Source organism: Diadema setosum, chromosome 9 (assembly GCF_964275005.1).
Source record: "Diadema setosum chromosome 9, eeDiaSeto1, whole genome shotgun sequence".
In the NCBI taxonomy this organism is placed as follows: Eukaryota; Metazoa; Echinodermata; class Echinoidea; order Diadematoida; family Diadematidae; genus Diadema; species Diadema setosum.
This window is the reverse complement of record NC_092693.1, coordinates 33323724-33336561: the sequence shown is the minus strand read 5'-3', so window position 1 is coordinate 33336561 and position 12838 is coordinate 33323724. Positions and strand designations below refer to the sequence as shown.

Here is a 12838-nt window from a genome sequence, read left to right as displayed (position 1 = left end):
ATAACTTTGTAGTTCTTCTGAGTAAGTTCATCTTCTGTTTTATGATTCTCTGTGGCAGGTATGGTGTTAATAAGTGCAGGTATGTGGTCTATTTTATTATCCCTTACTTTGATACATACTTATTGTCATCTTCAACTGCACATGACATGTGTTTGTTTGTTTGTTTTTCCTCACGAGATGTAGTACATGATAGCATGTTTTATTGATTGTAACTTGAAACGCTTATGAAAAAAAAAAGAGTTTTCATAGACTCTCATTAATGATCCTTGTCCGTCGAAAGGTCCGTTTTCACGTCACGTACAGTCAGGGAGGATTTTGACCCCATCTAAAGTCACGTACTGCCTAGCACCTCCTGCCTTCTCCAATTCCGAAACCATGACGGATAGGATCCAACAGAATTAAGCCTCAACTCAATGAGTTGAGTGCTGTTGTTGTGGCAACAATAAACAAAATCCGCAAAAAAAAAGAGAGAAAATTAACACACCGATTTGTATACAAACTGGTAGCACCAACGTGGGATATATCGAATACAGTCATTACTTTGTATTTTACATTAAAGGGATGGTACAGTATTGGCCGGAGATGAAAATTGGGCTTTTCAATTTTTGCGAGATACCAAGAAAACACTTATGATATAGTACAGAGCATACCATTTTAAGAGGAATTCAAAGTTTATTTGATGAAAATCGGGTTTGGAATGACTGAAACATCTAAAAACAAAGTAAAACAAAGCGATCGTAGTGTGGGTCCCACACTTTATTGGAATTGCTCTTTTTTGGGATATCTCAGCCATTTCAAAACCAATTTTCATCAAATAAAGGTTGAATTCCTCATAGAATTACATGCTCTTTCATATTTCAGAAGAGGTTTCTCATTATCTCACAAAAAAAGTTAGAAACCTGAAATTAGGTCTCAACCAAAACTATACAATCCCTTTAACGTCGAGTACAGGGTTAAAGAAGTCGTGAGGAGCAAAGTACACGGATAGATAAATGCTTGTCAACAAGTTTCAAAAGGTATCGTAAGAAAGTTCCAAACCTGGAAGACGCCTACTAAGCAATCACTTCTGTCTACAAGGACCACGGATCAGCATAAAACATAGGCCCTATCTACTGTCAAGACAAATCGACTGTAATGCCGTCATGACAAGAAACCAGACATTTTATAAAACAATGAAAAACACCACCACCAACAACAACAAAAAATCTACAACGTGAGAGAGCAAAGGGTCAACTGTCTTTATGGCTTTTATCGCACATTTGTTTGGCTAGAGCTCCAGTCAAAGAATACATGTATATGTCGATATAAAGTAAACTGTAGTTTTTTTGTGGCTCTCTCTCCAACCTAATGATTTTATCTGACTCATTTGTTTGTTTGTGTTTTTTTTTCTTTGCTAACGTGGAGTATAGTAGGTAGACTACGAGCGGTAAGGACACATGGGCCAGGAGGCACATTTTCCTCCGACGAACGAACCAGGCAGTCAACATGAAACTGTACATAATTCCACAATTTGAATCCTTTCATTTCCCTGCTCTAGAAAATAGAGCAGGGTCCCACCTTTTATTAGGATCGCTTTGTTTTGGATATCTCAGCCATTTCAAAACCAATTCCTCTTGAAATTATATGCTCCTTTATATTTCATAAGATATGTCATTATCTCGCAAAATCACCGCCAAAAACGTTGGAAACCTCAAACCCAATCTCAACGGAAACTGTATCATCCTTTTAACTGTTAATTACTCAGAGCGAAAGTACGAAATTAAACAAAGCAAGTATAAAAAATTGGTAATTTGCCCAATTTTGTGATGAATGAATCGACCCTATTTGGGGTGTTAAATCCGAATCTTGATGGTTCAGCATTGGCATCCTTGAGGGTTTTGAGATATTCAAGATGGCACATCAGTCAAAGGTATAACCCCTTAAGTAGTGCCCAAAGTTACCCCTATCAATCATATAATGTATTATCCCCACGGCCACTTACAAAACATGCATTAACCCCAAGGCGATTTCAGTTATTCGATTGAAAATGTACTTGATTTTGAAAAAAAAAAAGTCGTTCGGCCGTCTAGCATTGACACTTTTACTCCCATGAAATAATAATGGCATTGACAGCGGAAACAATTTTCAACAATATCTATATAGGCCCCTATTAAAAAAAAATGCACATTCAAAGCGACCTACGAGGTTAGGAACCCGAAGTTATCCCGGTACCCTCACGGCCCGGTACAATATACATTATACGAACGCGAATACAGCAGCTTTAAGCATAAAAACCGTTTAAACGTCCTGATTTTATAGAAAAGCAGTTTTATTTCCATTAAAATGCCATGGAAGTTATGGTAGAGACATTGTTCTTCAATATCTATGAAGTGAAAATGCTTCACATACGAACAATATGGCAGGTGCCCAAAATTACCTCATCCCTTGGCAGTGTAACATATGCAATAATCATGTGCCAACGCAAATACACCTGTTTCATGGGTATATGCCCTTAAAAGGTCCTTTCCTTTCCTCTAGCAAAGACACTTTTATTTCATGAAATTTGGTGGAGTTAATAGAAGACTGTAGATTGCTCTATACAATCTATAAAGAGGGGATACCCCTCGACAAGTGCCCACATTAGTTGCCCCTATCCTCATATATATACCAACGCAACTTCTACAGTTGTCCTAAAGTGTATGTGTCCAAAAAGTCGTTCCTTCCATATCAAGACGCTGTTATTCCTATTAAAATGCCATGGAAATAATGATAGAAAAAACATTGCTCTACAATCTCTACAGTCAAAAGGGTTCATATTCAGAGGCAACCTTGTGGGAGGTGCCCTACATTACCCTTTGTTACCCCCACTCCCAAAGGAATGAAAAACGTGCAGTATCAATCATGTCAATACCACTGCGAATAGACAGTATCATGTTCCATGGGTACATGCCTCTGAAAAGTTGTCCCGGGCCGTCCAGCACATATACGCTTTTATTTTCATGAAATGCAATGGAAGTAATGTAGGAGACGTTGCTATACAATATCTATACTGTCAAAAGGGTGGACATTCAAATGCAAACCTCTGAGAAGTGCCCAAAGGTACCCCTAGTGCCTGCCCTCATGGCTGCTTACAAAACATGCATTGTTCCCAAAGCAAATTCAGTCGTGTCAGTTGTACATGCCTGTAGAAAGTCTTTTTGCCGTGTAGGAAAGACACTTTACTTTTCATTACTATTATTTTTTTCATGACAGAAAAGACACCGCTCTACGGCAACTATAAAGTAAAAAAGATGCATATTAAAAGGTATAAAACCAAGTGGGATGTGTTCAGAATCACCTTAGCCACATGGCAATGTAAAAAACATACAATATCATTTAACGCGAATATGTTCCAATATTTCATGCCTTTAAAAAAGTCATTCCGGTTGCACAGCAAGGCACTTCTGTCCTCAAGGAATGCAATGTATAGAGTAGAAATGACTCTACAATATCCAACTTGTCAAAACGGTGAACATATTAACTGCAACATCTTGGGAAGTGTCCAAAGTTACACCTACGCTCACACCCCCTGATTATCAAACACGGAAATTATCAACGCAAATACATATTGCTCTAGCGTGCATGGTTTTAAATGTACTTCCAGCAACACAGCAAAATACACTTTTATACCAATGAAATATCATGGAAACAATGGAATAAGCATCGCTTTACAATATCTATACAATAAAGAGGGTGTATATCAAATGTCAACCCTGTGGGATGTGCCAAAAGATAACCCACCCTCACATAATATAGAAAACCACATGCATTATCATAAAACGCGAATATATATTTTATGTTCCAAGCCTACACATTTTCAAAATTCGATCGTGCCGTATGCCAAAGGCACTTTTGTTTTCCTGAAATGCAGTGTAAATACTTTGTGATTTATAGTGGAGACATTGATCTATAATATGTTTGTTTAAGGAGTGAACATTCAAAGGCAACTCCTTGGTAAGTGTATAAACTTACACCTACGCTCACGCCCCCTAATGACAAAACACAGACATTATCAAGGCAAAATAGAGTTGTTCTAGCATGCATGATTTTACAAATCGTTTCTGCAATACAGCAAATACACTTTTACATCGGTGAAATTTCATTGAAATAATAAAAGATGCATAGCTCTGCAATATCTATACAGTGAAGCGGGTTAAATGTCAAGTCTATTGGATGTGCTAAAAATACCAACCCTCATGGCATAATACAAACATGCAATATCATATCACGCGAATGTATATTCCAAACGTACAAGTTTTCGAAATTCTGTCTTGCCGAATAGCAAGGGCAGTTTGTTTTCAAGAAATGCTAGGTATTTGATAGAAGAAACATTGCTCTACAATATCAATATTGCCAAGACAGTAAACATTCAAAGGCAACCCATTCCTCTTCTGGTTAAGTCTGCCTCCTTCAATAAGCTAAAGAGGCAGACTTAACCAGAAGTGTCCAATACTGTCTGACCCTTGCTCTATAAATCAAGGAATAATTAAGTTGAACATATCTTTCTTCTTACAGTTACAGCTGATTTGCCTTTTCTGCAATTACTTTTACATGACCACATCGAAAAGTCATCCATCGTGTTCACTGACCTAGAAAATATAAGTTTATACAATAAGCGGTACTAAATTCTTCCATCAGGGCAATAAAATACACGTGTAACAATTATCGTAATCAGACTTACAGCTGCATACCTACATTATCAGTGTATATCACGAAATAAGTCGCAGAAGTTTCATTTCATTACAGAGTTTCAATTATCTTTATTTGAAACCCTTACAAAATTATCAGGATCACACATCATACTTTTTTTTTTTTAAAAAATCATGAAAACGAAGCATACTACAAGCACTACGGTGAGTGGTTAACAATATACATGTACAAACTTGTTTTTGAGTGGACCTCTCAAATCCTTCATATCCTTCTTCTTTCTCAACTGAAACATAACTTTGCACTTTTGTCAATATGCATGCATATTTTTATCTGCATCATTTATTCTTTGCATAGTCGAATGTATATGTTTGTGATATAATTCCTGATTTATTCTGTGTCATGTATTGTTTGAAAAAGAAGAGTGAAAATCGAATTGTATAGAACAATAGCAACTGTATCCAAGACCATTATGAGCCGATGTTTTGTCAGTTGTAATCCCTCAAATGAGATGTATTATAACAATAAGAGTAATTAGTATTTTAGTAATTGTGCCACGATTTATGATATAGAGCGCATGTCAATAAGTCCTTGGCAACTTTACCTACATGTCCAGAAGTCAGTTTTCTCATAAGATGTAGGCTCCTATATTGAATCAGTCCATTATCCTATAAACGAATGTATCAATTATCGTAATCATACTTATAGCATACCTGCATTATCAGTGGAAATCGTTAAGTCATAAGATATTTATTTCGTTACAATGCTTTCTGTTTTCTTCATTTTCAACGCGTTTAAAGTGATATCAAGTTCATGATCGCATTTTCTTTTAAATAAAGACACACAACTGAATTGTTTCGCATCAAAATGGCACACTTGTGAATTGTGCAAATAGCACACACTTTGCAGAATTATATTTTTAATTTCAATATTACAATGAATAATAAACGTTTTACATTTTTAATATTTTATATATAACTATTTTTATAGTTTTAATATTAACATTAAATCGACATCTAATAAAGTATTTAAAATTAGATAACCAATCATCACTTACTGTAATATTTTCAATAGTTACAAGTCATACTTGCTGTGATTTGCTATTGAATGAAATTTTCTATTGAACGCTTTTAATTTGAATGAAAATTCTGAATTGTATTGCATTGATCTACTGTAAAGCAATTTTCAAAACTTTACTTTAAACAATTCAAGTCGAAATTTCTTACCAAAAGTAAAGAAACCGTTCTCAGTTTTTATATGGATCAATTCCTTGTATTGCATAGCTGGTTCGTTTCTGTTGCACTTTTCATGCCATCTTTTTATACAACATTGATATTTTGAATATGAATTATTCCAAATGATTTAATTTGCTAAAACTTTTCTACTTGTCAGAATGCATTACTCTGTCAAGATAGCGGAATTCAGCTGATGGAGTTGGCAATCACAATAAAACATTTTGGTAGTGAATATCTTTTTACCAAAATATTGACTCTTGCCAATAAGAAAACTATTTCACAATACGTATCATATAATCATGCACTTCCTAATTTATTCATCCAAATCGACGTAAGTATACTTTCGTGGGATGTCATCACTGTTTATAGACAACCAAGAAAATTTAAGAGATTTCTTTTCGGCATGTAGGGTCCTACGTCAATTAAGCATGAACCTATGCATTGAAGGGGATAAACAGAATAATCTCTCTCGATCTCCGTTTATTTTTAATTCGATAAAAATCAGCAAATATTACATGCACTTCTTGTCTTTGTTATAACTCTTAAGCGTGGTGTATCATATTGCCAGTCGAAATTGTAAAAATCTGATGAATTTTTTTCTTCTTTACGGTAATATGTCAGCATGTTCTTCCTCAATTAATTCTTTTGATTTATCCTGTCTCAATTGACCAGTTTATTTCGTTAAAGACATTTGTGATCGTGCAAAATACAATAAAACAGTAAGATGTTCCATTGGTTCTACTGACAACTTCAAAGTACGTAATACTATACAGTTTTTCATCCAAACCCGTTGTCTTTAATACTGTACTATTTCCTCGGAGGCCATTTACTAACCGGTAGTGATATCGCATACTCTATTTTACTCTTCAGTGTAAGAAATATGTCTTGTTGTTACTAATTAGGTGCACTATATGTTGTTGTTTTTTTCACATCTTCTCCACATTCTCATCACGATACCAATGGCTCCGTAAGCATCTGCTCAGATGCCACTCTATAAAGGCCAGTACCAAACTCCAAGCATCTTTGGTGGTTTTTGTAGAGTGCGGCTCAGCATAGCAGTAGTGCAACAATCTCTTGTATTTAACTAACACTCCTCACCAGTCTTGCTTCACTCTCTTGACATAATTTAATGAGATTTAACGCTGTATGGCGCATGTTTGATACTTCGTTGGTGCAGTTGTAAGTCCGCTGACGCCCTGCAAATTTGGCTGGGGTTGGCTGGGTGGAATTCAAAACTCAAATCGCTGAAATAGATTGGTGAAGAAGAGATAGATCTCCATTTTGGCTAGCTGTAGTCCCAGACACTCCCGGCGACCTGTGCACCCAGCAATCGAGATAAAGTGACACAGAATTAAAAGAATTCTACTTACAGGAAAATGGCTTATGCCATATACAGGTGTGTTAGGCCTATCACAATTCTTGGTTTTCTTAACTATAATACAAATGAGGCATGTCTATGATTCAGTTTATTATGAATGGCGTTGAAAATAGATTGGATAGGTAATATGATAGATATAACAATATGTTATGATATAGATAGATTAATCAAGAAACAAGTAAATGGATGAATCAATAAAAAGAAAATAGTTAAATAACTAAATAACTAAATAACTATATACAAAGATAGAACATCGTCGCAATTATAAAGCTAAAAAGCATATTTTGTGCAGGTCTATACCATCAGGATCTAGCAATATCCAAAGACAGACATGGAGGCATCTGAGTGATACATGTAATTAGGGGATTTTTGGAGCGTTTACTGAGAAACCACAAAACAAACTAAAGAGAGAAGTTGGAACGGGGAGAGCTCATCACAGATTCCATTTAGGGTGTCGTATTCTCTTACATTTCATTGTTGCAATAACTCAATTTCGCCTAGATTGCCATTTACGCTACACGATGAATATAGATAATAATGTGCATGTTTCTGAGAGTGAATGGTTAGCAATGTGGAATGTTTGGGCTTATCACCATTTTAAACAAATTGCATTTTTATCAGACTTCGATGTTTCAGTTAGGTTTTTTTTTTTTTTTTTCTAAATTAACGTGCCTTCTGAATGTCAGGTTTCTTTGACAATACGAGCAACTATGATATACCCTTTCCTATGATGTGGTTTTCATGAAGTTTGACTGCATTCATCACACAGAATAAATCATGACTAAGATTTAGGGCCCGTTGCATAAAAGTTACAATTATAGTAACTTTGCCATCCAATGGTAACTTCCATGGAATTCTTGATTTTGATTGGCTGTTGAGTATTGTTACCATGGTAGTTACCATCGGATGGCAAAGTTACCATAATTGTAACTTTTATGCAACGGGCCCCTGGGGCCAGATGCACTTACCAACGCCAAACGGCATCCACGCGTCACTTTTAATGACAGTTTTCCCGTCATCAGACAGGAATCGCTGCGGTTTAAATTCCCCTGGATCGGTCCACTCCTTGCTGTCATGGTGAACAGCCCAGATGTTGGGGATCACAATGGTCCCCTTAGGAATGGTGTAACCAAGCAATGAAGCATCGCATGAAGTTTTGTGGGGTAACAGGTTGGGAAAAACTGGCTTCAGACGCATCATTTCAAGTATGGTAGCCTCGCAGAAAGGCAGATTCTTCCTGTCGCTCAGTGTTGGCTGTCGGCCCCGCCCAACAACACTGTCCAACTCGGCCTGTACCTGCAGGTTCACGACAAGACAAAAGCACTGTTTAGTTAAACGTTGCATACAATTATGTCTCTAAATTTCTCACGGGGCAGAGGGTTCCAAGGTGTTAGAAGCAACATTCTTCACTGTACATAGGCATATACATCTGTACTATCAACTTTGACAAATTCACTTGCAAAGAGAAATCTTTCAGGTAAAACATAGTTCTCGTACGCCGCCTGCAGAACTGTCAAATTTCGCTTCAAAATGTACACGTATGCCTAAGAAATGTGTGGAATAACGCTGCAATAACAAGATATTTGTCTGGTAACTACGAAAATGCAAAATATTAACCAAAAAGGTTCGCCGAAGTAGCAATATTAGAACTTACTCGATCGGAGTCAGGCTAACTCGGACTCCGGGGCAACTCGGCCTCGCTTTGAGGGCGGGGCCGAGTTGTCCCTCTGGATTGTACAGTGTTGTACTATATGTAAGCGCTTCGTGTTCTGGCTGGTCGCAGTTAGGGGCAGAGTTGATACAACGCACGTATCAAAGAAGCTCTTTGGCGCGCCTATGAATAAAATGTGGCGATCACGGTGGCGATGTGGCGATCTGCGTATAAACAAAGGTGTAAACTGTCTGAAAGAGGGCCGGGTCCGAGTTAGTCTGGCTCCTTCTGGTATTAACTTTTATTATCCTGCACTTTTAATCTCAAAATACTCCAGAAGAACTCATCATCCCGGCAAATCGCGTCAGCAAAGTAGGTAAGTTTCTTGGTAGACTCTCTCGATATACAAAGCGAACATAAATTGGTGCAAGGCGGGTTCTCAAACCCTTACCAGAACTATGTTTTCACTTTAACATGAATGATTGCTCCCATCGAAAGTCGCCCTGAAAATATTTCTCCTCCACTTGGTAGTGAAGTCAGACACCAGTAAAAGAATTATGAACATAATTGTTAAACTTCGTTTCTTCAGGGAATATCATTGATGTGTTTTTAATCAAAGACAATGTCATAGCACATGGCTAGCAAGTTACGGGTGAGAATATCCACGCTTCCATTATTCTATTCCTTAAACAAGAGAGAGAGAGAGAGAGAGAGAGAGAGAGAGATGACAAGCAGGACTTGCTAGATAACTTTGAAGAATCTTTATACATTTCCTCCTCTAGAAGAAATCCCCTGCGTCAACACGCTATAATACCTTTATAGACCTTACCCTTGCCCATCGCATGTATATCTTTGACGAATATGGCTATGAAGAAAACCGATTAAAAAAAATCCTGAGAGTTGGGATATTCTCGGATATATATCTAATGACAGTGCATTACAAAGCAGCAAAAAAATCGCAAGCCCTGACTTAACATGAGAGCTCAAAATATGTGACATGGGTCAATCTACTAGTAGTTAAACTTTAAGGGGGTATCTCACTGAGCTGCAAGTATTTGCGAGCGCAACGAATTCTAGGGAATTTCAGGGCTCGTTAACAGTTGCAATTCAATTCGTACACGATTGCAATCACATTCGCGAACTTTTTCCATAGTCGTAAACGGTTTTTCTTTTCGCAAAGAAATTTCGAACATGTTCAAAATTTCTTTGCGACCAGAAAAACTGCCTGCGGAGAATTAATTTGCGTACATTGGTGACAGGCTCCATTCTCATGTCTATGGACATTGTTTTGTTGAAACCGTGAAGAGCTGGATTCCCAGCTGGATATAGTATTTCCTGGATCATATCCCCATTCACGCATCGACTAGTTTCTACACGTGTCGCTGTGGACAGCAACTTTGGCTTTTATAGTAACCTGTTCCTATTGATGAACATCGGAGGGATCATAAACATCGTGCATCGAAGATCATTCATCTGTGCATCGAACATCATCTGTGGACATTTCCAGGGCATTTCAAGGAACTTGTGATGATTCCATTCTACTGTTACATATGTGTAAGTGATTGCGTTGTTATTCTGATATATGGGTAATAATGTGTTAATATATATACTGATATATACTGATTGTCCAGCTTGTCTGTACACGAAATATTGTTAATAAACCGCCTGAACATCAGTTTATTGGTTCTTTTGTGCGATCATTCTCAGTGTTATTTTGGTCGTAACAATGGAGAGAGGGGAAATACACCGACACCGTCATTTCATTTCCACTTTCTACCAAAAGTGTAATTACGTAGTTTGCAAACAAGTGCAAATAGCATACCTTTTGTTGTACATCTGGGTAGGTCATCAGGTAGAGAATCATCCACGACAACGTCAACGAGATCGTCTCCAAACCTCCCGAAAAGAGATCTAGTACAGACCGCCAGAAGTCTTCTAGAGAGATCACATCAGATATGTCATGAGCAATGAATGCGTCTACCAGGCTGCGAATGTCGCTCTTCTGAAATGTGTCGCGGTGACGATGTATTTCTCAAAGAATGAATTTCCTCGATTCCGAAAAGTTCGTTTGGAACTCACGGCACCAAGGGGTGTAGAGGAGGAAAGAGAAGACGTTCACGGGATCAGAATCCGATACGCTGCTGAAGAGCCTGGTTATCGAGTCTACTACCTTCCGATATTCCACGTCATCGTAATCGAATCTCTTACCAAACACAAGTTGGCAAATGATATTCGGAGTTGCCTTGTTGAGATACTGCAGTACTTCAATGGGTTCACCTTGGGTAGCCTCGATTTCATCACCAAGGTACTTTGCCTCCAGGTTAATTTGAGGTTCGAGGCTTTTCTTACCCATACCGAAAGCCCGGAGGGTGACAAGGCCAAATCTTCGGAGATCGTTCCAAGACTTTCCATTGCTCCATACCACGGAAGCTGAGAAATAATAATCACAAACCACCAAACGAACAGTATGTTAATTTCTAAACGTATCTGTAAATCTTTCTCCCCATGCATATATTAGGCCTAGTTTTCTCTAAAAAGTTGTGGAAGCACATAGGAAAGTTCAAGCTTACTTTGAAGAGTAGAGTTATGATTGATGAGCATGTCGGTATAAATCTAATAAGATATTTTGTCTTCCTTCGTTTTTATCGAGCATTGTTGTTCGTCAATAATGCAAAATATTATATCAAGGTTACATTTTCTCTCATTCAGATTGTACAGGAGATATTAAAATATTTGAGGGCAAGGATATTTCACCTACATCATGTTACTGTGAGTAACTGAATGTGTCATGAAAGCGTGGTAAAACATTACAGCTAATTCGATACTTTCATATCGTAATTATGTAATCAGTCACCAAACGTGCAAATTGGTAAAGTGAAGAGTTCTTTATTTTTGATACTGAGGAAACGAGATATGAATGAATAGATTTAAATACTATAACTTACAATTCTTGTTCTTGCCAGGAATGCCTTCCAGTACATATTTTGGAACAAAGCGATCAGAAAAGACCTCGCCGTTCTTTAAAAGAGCCTGTTTAATGGAGAGTTTGTCATTCAAAACGACGGTCAGGTACGGTCCCCTCCGCAAGCTGAATACGGGGCCGTATCGTTTAGCGAGATCCCGGTACGCCTCGTGGCTCGGTCGTCCGCCAAAGCGGTAGCCTACAAGTGGTAAGGACCACGGACCAGGAGGCAAATTTTTTCTCCGACGAACAAACCAGAGAGTCAGCATGAAACTGCACAGTCCAACGAGTGTAGCCGTTGAAATAACCGACATGTTTCAATTTTTAGTATCCCCGTTCTTGCATAAATTCGGAGAGCTTTGATCCAAATGCGTCGTCACACTGCACAATGGGCGTCGAAGCCTTTTCGTTCATCGTTATCAGCAAAGAGCGTAGAAACCTAAGAGCAAGGAGCGTAAACATCTTGCCAAGAGGGACGTTTTTTTTTTTTTTTTTTTTCGATTTTACACGTAAACGTAGGTAGTACGCACTGGAGTCCAACTGCGGCCATTTTAGGATGCCAGTCCCTACAGAATCGTCTAGAGGGCTCACACCTGTAAATAAAATGGACTGTCCCAGACCCCTTCACAAATTCGTACCAAAGATACCAAAATAAATGAAGAAAAAAATTAATTAAAAATCAATGATGTAGTTTGGCAAAAAACTGAATAGCTGTAGATATTGAGTATGAATACCTCTACAAACTGCATTTTGGTTGGAAGATGAAAGCTCTTCTGATGGAATTTGAGGGGACTATATTTCATTGGGTACGTGTACGGAAAATAGGTGATTTTTTGAGTGACAAGAACTCGTAGTCTGGCTTTGCGGACCCCTGGACAGAATTAGAGCAGAACAACCCACCCTGGCAATCTGATGGATGAAAGGTAATATCTCACTTATTCAGGTTA

The 12838-nt window shown here is 37.8% G+C and overlaps 1 pseudogene; it reads right to left on the bottom strand.

Moving 5' to 3' along the window:
- Positions 1-6461: 6461 nt before the first annotated feature.
- Positions 6462-12205, bottom strand: LOC140233185 (cytochrome P450 2J2-like; annotated as a pseudogene).
- Between the last annotated feature and the right edge of the window lie 633 nt (positions 12206-12838).